The sequence below is a fragment of the Oncorhynchus nerka genome, linkage group LG4 (assembly GCF_034236695.1).
Source record: "Oncorhynchus nerka isolate Pitt River linkage group LG4, Oner_Uvic_2.0, whole genome shotgun sequence".
In the NCBI taxonomy this organism is placed as follows: Eukaryota; Metazoa; Chordata; class Actinopteri; order Salmoniformes; family Salmonidae; genus Oncorhynchus; species Oncorhynchus nerka.
The window spans coordinates 54053738-54066775 of NC_088399.1; positions in this window are offsets into that span (position 1 = coordinate 54053738).

Sequence of the window (13038 nt, forward strand, 5' to 3'; positions counted from 1 at the left end):
TGCACTCATTCATAGATGAAGGATATTAGCCTGGAGCTAGCCTTGCTAAGCCCATCTCCCAGCTAGCCCAAAAGGTCCATCAGCCACTCCTTGGGCTACAATACCTATTTTGCCAATCGGCCTGGACCCCCGCCAACCCATCACGACTGGACTACCGATGTAATTCGCCCGAGGAGGTTTATCAACTGGCTCCTCCGTTGCGACGTCCCCTGAATGCCCATCTGCTAGCCGCGGCCCGCTAGCTGTGTAGAGCATATCGGACTGTTCTCTTAAGAGGCCCATCGGACAAATTCTTTGGCCACTATACCTATTTTGCCAATTGGCTTGGACTCTTTTACCACACGAAGCCCTGCTGATCCACGACGACTGGTCTGCAGACGTAACAGCACGAGGGGGCTACAACAGACTTTCTTCCGTCGTGACGTCCCTCTAAGGCCCTTCTGCTAGCTTGTAGCCCCGGCCCGCTAGCTGCCTGTCTCCGGCCCAAGCCACTCACTGGACCCCATCATCGATGGAACAGTAGTGGAGAGGGTAGTAAGTTTTAAGTTCCTCGGCATACACATCACAGACAAACTGAATTGGTCCACTCACACAGACAGCGTCGTGAAGAAGGCGCAGCAGCGCCTCTTCAACCTCAGGAGGCTGAAGAAATTCGGCTTGTCACCAAAAGCACTCACAAACTTCTACAGATGCACAATCGAGAGCATCCTGGCGGGCTGTATCACCGCCTGGTACGGCAACTGCTCCGCCCTCAACCGTAAGGCTCTCCAGAGGGTAGTGAGGTCTGCACAACGCATCACCGGGGGCAAACTACCTGCCCTCCAGGACACCTACACCACCCGATGTTACAGGAAGGCCATAAAGATCATCAAGGACATCAACCACCCGAGCCACTGCCTGTTCACCCCGCTATCATCCAGAAGGCGAGGTCAGTACAGGTGCATCAAAGCTGGGACCGAGAGACTGAAAAACAGCTTCTATCTCAAGGCCATCAGAGTGTTAAACAGCCACCACTAACATTGAGTGGCTGCTGCCAACACACTGACTCAACCCCAGCCACTTTAATAATGGGAATTGATGGGAAATTATGTAAATATATCACTAGCCACTTTAAACAATGCTACCTTATATAATGTTACTTACCCTACATTATTCATCTCATATGCATACGTATATACTGTACTCTATATCATCGACTGCATCCTTATGTAATACATGTATCACTAGCCACTTTAACTATGCCACTTTGTTTACTTTGTCTACATACTCATCTCATATGTATATACTGTACTCGATACCATCTACTGTATGCTGCCCTGTACCATCACTAATTCATATATCCTTATGTACATATTCTTTATCCCCTTACACTGTGTATAAGACAGTAGTTTTGGAATTGTTAGTTAGATTACTTGTTGGTTATTACTGCATTGTCGGAACTAGAAGCACAAGCATTTCGCTACACTCACATTAACATCTGCTAACCATGTGTATGTGACAAATAAAATTTGATTTGATTTGATCACTACGCATGCCTCTCCCTAATGTCGATATGCCTGTCTTGGTTAGTAATTATTGCCTTATTTCACTGTAGAGCCACTGGCCCTGCTCAATACGCCTTAGTTAACCCTTTAGTTCCACCTCCCACACACACCTCACCTGGTTTAAATTATGTTTCTATTGACATTATCTCTCTCATAGGTTAACCTCCACTGTATTCACATCCACCATACCTTTATCTGTACATTATGCCTTGAATCTATTCTACCGTGCCCAGAAACCTGCTCCTTTTACTCTCTGTTCCGAACGTACTAGACGACCAGTTCTTATATCCTTTAGCCGTACCCTTGTCCTACTCCTCCTCTGTTCCTCTGGTGATGTGGAGGTTAATCCGGGCCCTGCAGAGCCTAGCTCCACTCCCATTCCTCACCGTTGCCACTTGCTATAGACCACCTTCTGCCCCCAGCTGTGCCCTGGACACCATATGTGAATTGATTGCCCCCCATCTTTCTTCAGAGCTCGTGCTGATAGGTGACCTAAACTGGGGCATGCTTAACACCCCGGCCGTCCTACAATTTAAGTTTGATGCCCTCAATCTCACTAAAATTATCAATGAACCGACCAGGAACAACCCCAAATCCGTAAACACGGGCACCCTCATAGTAGATATCATCCTGCCCTCTAAATACACCTCTGCTGTCTTCAACCAAGATCTCAGCGATCACTGCCTCATTGCCTGCGTCCGTAATTGGTCTGCGGTCAAACGACCACCGCTCATCACTGTCAAACGCTCCCTAAAACACTTCAGCGAGGAGGCCTTTCTAATCAACCTGGCCTGGGTATCGTGGAAGGACATTGACCTCATTCCGTCAGTAGGGGATGCCTGGTTATTATTTAAAAGTGCTTTCCTCACCATCTTAAATAAGAATGCCCCGTTCAAAAAATGTAGAACCAGGAACAGATATAGACCCAGGTTCACTCCAGATCTGACTGTTCTTGACCAGCACAAAAACATCCTGTGGCGTACTGCATTAGCATCGAATTGCCACCGCAATATGCATCTTTTCAGGGAAGTTAGGAACCAATATACAGTACACAGGCAGTTAGTAAAAGCAAAGGCTAGCTTTTTCAAACAGAAATTAGCATCCTGTAGCACAAACTCCAAAAAGTTCTGGGACACTGTAAAGTTCATGGAGAATAAGAGCACCTCCTCCCAGCTGCCCACTGCATTGAGGCTAGGAAACACTGTCTCCACCGATAAATCCGCGATAATTGAGAATTTCAATAAGCATTTTTTTACGGCTGGCCATGCTTTCCACCTGGCTACCCCTACCCTGGTCAACAGCCCTGCACCCCCACAGCAACTTGCCCAAGCCTCCCCATTTCTCCTTTACCCATATCCAGCTGATGTTCTGAAAGAGATGCAAAATCTGGACCCCCTACAATTCAGCCGGGCTTGACAATCTGGACCCTCTCTTTCTAAAATGATTCATCGAAATTGTTGCAACCCCTATTACTAGCCTGTTCAACCTCTCTTTCATATCGTCTGAGATCCCCAAAGATTGGAAAGCTGCCGCGGTCATCCCCCTCTTCAAAGGGGGAGACACTCTAGACCCAAACTGCTACAGACTTATATCTATCCTACCCTGCCATTGTTCGAAAGCCAAGTTAACAAACAGATCACCGACCATTTCTAATCCCACCATACCTTCTCCGCTATAAAATCTGTTTTCTGAGCTGGTCATGGGTGCAATTGAGCCACGCTCAAGGTCCTAAACGATATCATAACCACCATCGATAAGAGACAATACTGTGCAGCTGTATTCATCGACCTGGCCAAGGCTTTCGACTCTGTCAATCATCACATTCTTATCGGCAGACTGAACAGCCTTGGTTTCTCAAATGACTGCCTCGCCTGGTTCACCAACTACTTCTCAGTGTCAAATCGGAGGGCCTGTTGTCCGGACCTCTGGCAGTCTCTATGGGGGTGCCACAGGGTTCAATCCTTGGGCCGACTTATTTCTCTGTATACATCAATGATGTTGCTCTTGCTCCTGGTGATTCTCTGGTCCACCATTCTGTATACTTCTGGCCCTTCTTTGGACACTGTTACCTAACCTCCAGACAAGCTTCAATGCCATACAACTCTCCTTCCGTGACCTCCAACTGCTCTTAAACGCTAGTAAAATCAAATGCATGCTCTTCCCGCACCCGCCCGCCCGACTAGCATCACTACTCTGGACTGTTCTGACTCAATAAAAACGCACGGTGCAAATTTTGGCGAGTGAAACCGCTTGCTTTGCCTCTTCCTCTGTTGACACTCAGACATCAAGGCCCCCCCCCCCCTGTTAGTGAATGTGCATTTTGCATGGTTCCGGATAAATTTGGAACAAAAATTTTGTTTTCATAGACTTGAAAGATAGATGGGTGATTTTATGCCAAAAACGCAGGTTAAACTAGTTTGATCAAATTATTAGTGGTGCTTATGTTTAGCCTAATTTCACGCACCCTGAAGTCATTACGTTATTGCTGACCGTTTGAAATGCAGTGAATTTTACCTTTAATTGTACAACAAGGCTTAAATTTAGAGAGAACATTTAAAGATCCCCATAAGTTTGAAAAAACATTTTTAGGCCATATCGCCCACTCCTAGCCTGAACCTCTGAAATACCTCCTCGCAGTACCAAACAATGAAAATACTAATCATAGATGGCACACAGGTGTTGTCTTCTGAAGGTAAGTTTCATGATTGACTGGGAAAAGGCCAAACTGGAGTTATTTTTTTGTTGTGATTTGAAACTTATCTAATCAACCTCTTTCTTTCTTTTTTTGCAGTGAACAATTTACTGTGAAAGACTGAAATGGACTGTAAATGTGAGGACAATTAGGTCAAAGGATGGGATGAGTATAAGACGAAATAAAAAATGTGAAGGCCTTATGAAAGAGAAACAATGGAAGGATAATGCGATAATGCGACAGAGGTAAAGGAGGGAAACAGAGAAAAGAAAGACTAAGAGGACTACATTTGGAATGCTACACACTCCAGATGCTATTATAGGGACCATACATCCAAATTCCATTGATGGGATCCTTCTCGTTTGATCTTTCCAAACCCTGCACGGGATTAGGTAGTACTGTGTCACAGTGCATGGGTGCCTTTTCTATTAGACCACAGTGTATTAGACAAGTACATCTAAGTTGTAGTTGTTGTGCATTGCATCTCCGAACGGGTGCCTCTGTCAGGACCTGCACATCTCTGAAACTAAGAGACTCCTAGTATTGTTATATTCGAGGCAATGGTAGACATGCTACATTATGGTAGACATGCAAATACTTATGTCATGCAATAAAATGCAGATTAATTACTTAAAATCATACAATGTGATTTTCTGGATTTTTGTTTTAGATTCCGTCTCTCACAGTTGAAGTGTACCTATGATAAAAATGACAGACCTCTACATGCTTTGTAAGTAGGAAAACCTGCAAAATCGGCATTGTATCAAATACTTGTTCTCCCCCACTGTATATGATTTTATGGGGGATGACCGCGGCAGCTTTCCAATCTTTAGGGATCTTGGACGATAAGAAAGAGGTTGAACAGACTGGTATAAGGGTTGCTACAATGGCGGCGGATCATTTTAGAAAGAGAGGGTCCAGATTGTCTAGCCCAGCTGATTTGTACAGGTCCAGGTTTTGCATCTCTTTCAGAACATCTGCTATCTGGATTTGGGTGAAAGAGAAGCTGGGGAGGCCGGGGTAGGGGTATTCAGGAGGAAAGCATGGCCAGCCGTAGAGAAATGCTTCTTGAAATTATCGTGGATTTATCTGTGGTGACAGTGTTACCTAGCCTCAGTGCAGTGGGCAACTGGGAGGAGGTGCTCTTATTCTCCATGGACTTTAGTGGAGTTAGAGCTGCAGAATGCAAATTTCTGTTTGAAAAATCTAGCCTTTGCTTTCCTGACTGACTGTGTGTATTGGGTCCTGACTACCCTGAAAAGTTGCATATCGCGGGGACTATTCGATGCTAGTGCAGTCCGCCACAGGATGTTTTTGTGCTGGTCGAGGGCAGTCCGGTCGGGAGTGAACCAAGGGCTATATCTGTTCTTAGTTCTACATTTTTAGAAAGGGGCATGCTTATTTAAGATGGTGAGGAAATTATTTTTAAAGAACGACCATGGCATCCTCGACTGACGGGATGAGGTCAATATCCTTCCAGGATACCTGGGCCAAGTCGATTAGAAAGGCCTGCTTGCAGAAGTTTTTTAGGGAGCGTTTGACAGTGATGAGGGGTGGTCGTTTGACCACTGACCCATAGCGGATGCAGGCAATGAGGCAGTGATTGCTGAGACCCTGATTGAAAACAGCAGAGGTGTATTTGGAGGGCAAGTTGGTCAGGATAATATCTATGAGGGTGCCCATGTTTACAGATTTAGGGTTGGACCTGGTGGGTTCCTTGATAATTCGTTTGAGATTGAGAGCATTTAGCTTAGACTGTAGGACTGCCGGGGTGTTAAGCATATCCCAGTTTAGGTCACCTAACAGAACAAACTCTGAAGCTAGATGGGGTGCAATCAATTCACATATGATGTCCAGGGCACAGCTGGGAGCTGAGGGGGGGTCTATAACTGGTGGCAAAACAGTGAGACTTATTTCTGGAGAGATTCATTTTTAAAATTAGAAGCTCGAAGTGTTGGGGCATAGACCTGGAAAGTATGACAGAACTTTGCAGGCCATCTCTGGAGTAGATTGCAACTCCTCCCCCTTAGAACTGCCTATCTTGATGGAAAATGTTGTAGTTGGGTATGGAAATCTCAGAATCTTCACTGTGGGTGAAGATTGGATAAGTTAAAATACCGTGAGAATTGTCGCTATTGTCATGAATAGAACAGATTGGCTATCTATCCAATATTGCAATTAGAGCTGTCTGCCTATGTATTTTAGAAAACAATAGATAGCGCTGGCCAGCATACAGGTCAGCTCCAACCACTACCTTTATAGCTATTTAGCATTTCCTCCATAAACAAAGCAATCAAACTACCAATTTAAAGAAATGTGTAGTGTTTTACACCCCCCCCCCTCCCCCTTTCCTAATTTCCTTACATTTTGTGGCTGCACAACACCGGAACTGCTTTGTTTACAAACATTATGATTTGGTCTACAGAAATTCCCGAACACACTTGTAGGCGATGTCTTCGGGATGCTTTAAATCCGGGTTTTAAGGTGGCGTCAAACTGCTCATGTGCAGGCCGTCAAATCAAAGGCACTCCTTAAATATAAATAATTAAGACATTGGCTCGAATCTATGTTCTTCCTTCCAGAAAATGAACAACTAAGGAATAATGTTTCACTTCGGTTTGGTCTGTTTCGCAAGCGTTCACGGTAGTCTCGCGATATTGCGCCTCTAGGTGTAAAAATTGTGTTATGATTGTGCGCCACTCTTTCTTTATATCTTTGAAATGTGGTGCCATCAACCAATCACATTTCCTGTTAACCTCTTCTGTCAAAACAAATCAAATGTATTTATATAGCCCTTCGTACATCAGCTGATATCTCAAAGTGCTGTACAGATACCCAGCCTAAAACCCCAAACAGCAAGCAATGCAGGTGTAGAAGCACGGTGGCTAGGAAAAACTCCCTAGAAAGGCCAAAACCTAGGAAGAAACCTAGAGAGGAACCAGGCTATGTGGGGTGGCCAGTCCTCTTCTGGCTGTGCCGGGTGGAGATTATAACAGAACATGGCCAAGATGTTCAAATGTTCATAAATGACCAGCATGGTTGAATAATAATAAGGCAGAACAGTTGAAACTGGAGCAGCAGCACGGTCAGGTGGACTGGGGACAGCAAGGAGTCATCATGTCAGGTAGTCCTGGGACATGGTCCTAGGGCTCAGGTCCTCCGAGAGAGAGAGAGAAAGAAAGAGAGAATTAGAGAGAGCATATGTGGGGTGGCCAGTCCTCTTCTGGCTGTGCCGGGTGGAGATTATAACAGAACATGGCCAAGATGTTCAAATGTTCATAAATGACCAGCATGGTCGAATAATAATAAGGCAGAACAGTTGAAACTGGAGCAGCAGCACGGCCAGGTGGACTGGGGACAGCAAGGAGTCATCATGTAAGGTAGTCCTGGGGCATGGTCCTAGGGCTCAGGTCCTCCGAGAGAGAAAAAGAAAGAGGGAAGGAGAGAATTAGAGAACGCACACTTAGATTCACACAGGACACCGAATAGGACAGGAGAAGTACTCCAGATATAACAAACTGACCCTAGCCCCCCGACACATAAACTACTGCAGCATAAATACTGGAGGCTGAGACAGGAGGGGTCAGGAGACACTGTGGCCCCATCCGAGGACACCCCCGGACAGGGCCAAACAGGAAGGATATAACCCCACCCACTTTGCCAAAGCACAGCCCCCACACCACTAGAGGGATATCTTCAACCACCAACTTACCAACTTAGGTAAAATATATATAGTGAAAACAATAGTGGTCCTAAAACGGAACCTTGAGGAACACCGAAATTTACAGTTGATTTGTCAGAGGACAAACCATTCACAGAGACAAACTGATATCTTTCCGACAGATAAGATCTAAACCAGGCCAGAACTTGTCAGTGTAGCCCAATTTGGGTTTTCAATCTCTCCAAAAGAATGTGGTGATCGATGGTATCAAAAACAGCACTAAGGTCTAGGAGCACGAGGACAGATGCAGAGCCTCGGTCCGATGCCATTAAAATGTAATTTACCACCTTCACAAGTGCCGTCTCAGTGCTATGATGGGGTCTAAAACCAGACTGAAGCATTTCGTATACATTGTTAGTCTTCAGGAAGGCAGTGAGTTGCTGCGCAACAGCCCTTTCTAAAATTTTTGAGAGGAATGGAAGATTCGATATAGGCCGATAGTTTTTTATATTTTCTGGGTCAAGGTTTGGCTTTTTCAAGAGAGGCTTTATTACTGCCACTTTTAGTGAGTTTGGTACACATCTGGTGGATAGAGAGCCGTTTATTATGTTCAACATAGGAGGGCCAAGCACAAGAAGCAGCTCTTTCAGTAGTTTAGTTGGAATAGGGTCCAGTATGCAGCTTGAAGGTTTAAAGGCCATGATTATTTTCATCATTGTGTCAAGAGATATAGTACTAAAACACTTGTCTCTCTTGATCCTAGGTCCTGGCAGAGTTGTGCAGACTCAGGACAACTGAGCTTTGAAGGAATACGCAGATTTAAAGAGGAGTCCGTAATTTGCTTTCTAATAATCATAATCTTTTCCTCAAAGAAGTTCATGAATTTATCACTGCTAAAGTGAAAGTCATCCTCTCTTGAGGAATGCTGCTTTTTAGTTAGCTTTGCGACAGTATCAAAAAGGAATTTCGGATTGTTCTTATTTTCCTAAATTAAGTTAGAAAAATAGGATGATCGAGCAGCAGTAAGGGCTCTTCGGTACTGCACGGTACTGTCTTTCCAAGCTAGTCGGAAGACTTCCAGTTTGGTGTGGCGCCATTTCCGTTCCAATTTTCTGGAAGCTTGCTTCAGAGCTCGGGTATTTTCTGTGTACCAGGGAGCTAGTTGCTTATGAGAAATGTTTTTGGTTTTTAGGGGTGCAACTGCATCTAGGGTATTGCGCAAGGTTAAATTGAGTTCCTCAATTAGGTGGTTAACTGATTTTTGTCCTCTGGCGTCCTTGGGTAGACAGAGGGAATCTGGAAGGACATCAAGGAATCTTTGTGTTGTCTGTGAATTTATAGCACGACTTTTGATGTTCCTTGGTTGGGGTCTGAGCAGATTATTTGTTGCAATTGCAAACGTAATAAAATGGTAGTCCAGGATTATGAGGAAAAACATTAAGATCCACAACATTTATTCCATGGGACAAAACTAGGTCCAGCGTATGTGACAGTGAGTGGGTCCAGAGACATGTTGGACAAAACCCACTGAGTCGATGATGGCTCCAAAAGCCTTTTGGAGTGGGTCTGTGGACTTTTCCATGTGAATATTAAAGTCACCAAAGATTAGAATATTATCTGCTATGACTACAAGGTCTGATAGGAATTCAGGGAACTCAATGAGGAATGCTGTATATGGCCCAGGAGGCCTGTAAACAGTAGCTATAAAAAGTGATTGAGTAGGCTGCATAGATTTCATGACTAGAAGCTCAAAAGAGGGGGGTAAATTGAAATTTGCTATCGTAAATGTTAGCAACACCTCCGCCTTTGCGGGATGCATGGGGGATATGGTCACTAGTGTAGCCAGGAGGTGAGGCCTCATTTAACACAGTCAATTCATCAGGCTTAAGCCATGTTTCAGTCAGGCCAATCACATCAAGATTATGATCAGTGATTAGTTCATTGACTATAATTGCCTTTGAAGTAAGGGATCTAACATTAAGTAGCCCTATTTTGAGATGTGAGGTATCATGATTTCTTTCAATAATGACAGGAATGGAGGTGGTCTTTATCCTAGTGAGATTGCTAAGGCGAACACCGCCATGTTTAGTTTTGCCCAACCTAGGTCGAGGCACAGACACGGTCTCAATGGTGATAGCTGAGCTGACTACACTGACTGTGCTAGTGGCAGACTCCACTATGCTGGCAGGCTGGCTAACATTGTGGAGCTAGAGGAGTTAGAGCCCTGTCTATGTTGGTAGATAAGATGAGAGCACCCCTCCAGCTAGGATGGAGTCCGTCACTCCTCAGCAGGTCAGGCTTGGTCCTGTTTGTGGGTGAGTCCCAGAAAGAGGGCCAATTATCTACAAATTCTATCTTTTGGGAGGGGCAGAAAACAGTTTTCAACCAGCGATTGAGTTGTGAGACTCTGCTGTAGAGCTCATCACTCCCCCTAACTGGGAGGGGGCCAGAGACAATTACTTCGATGCCGACACATCTTTCTAGCTGATTTACACGCAGAAGCTATGTTGCGCTTGGTGATCTCTGACTGTTTCATCCTAACATCGTTGGTGCCGACGTGTCCAATAGACAAGCAACGTTCTTACATTTTCGTCAGAGAGACCAGAAAGTTTTCTAAATGGGTCTCGAAAGTACTATGGTCTGGTAACACACATCTTGTTTGATTTATATATGTTTCATAAATTATTTCATTATACAAAAGAATGGCTGGAAACGTCGATGCAGTTGTATACCTTTTGGGATAAAATTGTTGATTCTAGGTCATCTGTGAAATAGCGGGATTGTTCTGGACTGGCTGTCGGTGCGCAGTCTCACTGTCCTGGCTGAGTCATAAACCATCACTAGTGTCGGTGACCGGCAACATCAAGGGCAAAATTCGTCAACAGTTTTCATTATCACATAACGTTACTTGTCACTTGACAAATTGATAACAAACCAGTGGTGCCCGTTTACCTGCCATTTAGCTAAACGTTAGCTTGGTTTTTATGCTAGTCCCCTGGCCCTGTTACTATCATCCCGGTCTCTAAATTTGATTAATTCTCCTAGACCTCCCATTTATTGTTGTCCTACATTCTTGTCTCTAGAGTCCAGATTGGCATAAGAATGGCATTTGTTGATTAATCTAGCTGTCTACATTAACTTTCATTAGCTACTCTTTTTTGCACTGTCACCATTGTGAAAACAGGTGCTTAGCAATAAGAGCTGGGCGATATGGACAAAAAATCCATGTTGCGATATTGCCTGAAATGGTAAATGGAACGATACATTTATAACATTAATTTGAATCAGTTTTTTAAATGATCCTTTAAACTACTATGGTTAGTTTGATGGTTGTAGTACCATCAATTGTCCCATTTTTAAAGCCGCAACAAAGCTGCAACAACTTTTTGGGCGACCTTTCACGAAAGTTATAGATATTTCATTCTCATTGAAAGCAAGTCTGAGAAATCTTGCTTGTTTGTTGGTGACCAAATACTTATTTTCCACTATAATTTGCAAATAAAGTCATTAAAAATACTACAATGTGATTTTCTGGATTTTTTCTCTCTCATTTTGTCTGTCATAGTTGAAGTGTACCTATGATGAAAATTACAGGCCTCTCTCATCTTTTTAAGTGGGAGAACTTGCACAATTGGTGGCTGACTAAATACTTTTTTGCCCCACTGTACATACATACATACATACATACATACATACATACATACATACATACATACATACATTTTTCCCGCATTTTGTTACTTAATCTAAAATGGATTAAATAAACTTTTTTTCCCCCATCAATCTACACACAATGCTCCATAATGACAAGGCAAAAACATGCTTTTGACATTTTTGGAAATGTATTAAAAATAAGTATTTGGACCCTTTGCTATGAGACTCGAAAATGAGGTCTGGTGCATCCTGTTTCCATTGATCATCCTTGAGATGTTTCTACAACATGATTGTACATGATTCTGAAAAGCAAAGGTCCCACAGTTAACAGTGCATGTGAGAGCGAATGAATTGCCCGTAGAGCTCCGAGACAGGATAATGTCGAGGCACAGATCTGGGGAAGGGTACCAGAAAATGCCTGCAGCATTGAAGGTCCCCAAGAACACAGTGGCCTCCATCATTCTTGTAATGGAAGAAGTTTGGAACCACCAAGACTCTTCCTAGAGCTGGCCGCCATGCTAAAACAGAGCAATCGGGGGAGAAGGGTCTTGGTAAGGGAGGTGACCAGGAACCCGATGGTCACTCTGACAGAGCTCCAGAGTTCATCTGTGGAGATGAGAGAACCTTCCAGAAGGACATCCATCTATGCAGCACTCCACCACTCAGCCCTTTATGGTAGGGTGGCCAGACGGAAGCCACTCCTCAGTAAAAGGCACATGACAGCCGTCTTTATTGCCAAGACTATGAGAAACAAAATGATCTGATCTGATGAAACCACGATTGAACTCTTTGGCCTGAATGCCAAGCATCATGTCTGGATGAAACCAGGCAAACCTGTCACCATCCCTATGGTGGAGCGTGGCAGGGACTGGGAGACTAGTCAGGATCGAGGCAAAGATGAATGGAGGAAAGTACAGAGAGATCCTTGATGAAAATCTGCTCCATAGCACGCAGGACCACAGACTGGGGTGAAGGTTCACCTTCCGACAGGACAACGACCCTAAGCACACAGCCAAAACAATGCAGGAGTGGCTTCGGGACAAGTCTCTTGAATGTCCTTGAGTGGCCCAGCCAGAGCCCGGACTTCGACCCTGTCGAAACATCTATGGAGAAACCTCTGCAGCGATGCTCCTCAATTCAACCTGGCAGAGCTTGAGAGGATCTGCAGAGAAGAATGGGCGAAACTCCCCAAACACAGGGGTGCCAAGCTTATAGTGTCATACCCAAGACGACACAGGGCTGTAATCGCTGCCAAAGGTGTTTCAACAAAGTACTGAGTAAAGGGTCTGAAAACTTACATAAATGTGATATTTCATTAAAAACGTATTTAAAAAAATAAATAAAAGTGCAAAAAGATTCTACAAACCTATTTTTTCTTTGTCGCTATGGGGTATTGTGTTTAGATTGAGTTGGGGAAATAACTAATTAATACATTTTAGAATAAGACTGTAACGTAACAAAATGTGGGAAAAGTAAAAGGGTTTGAA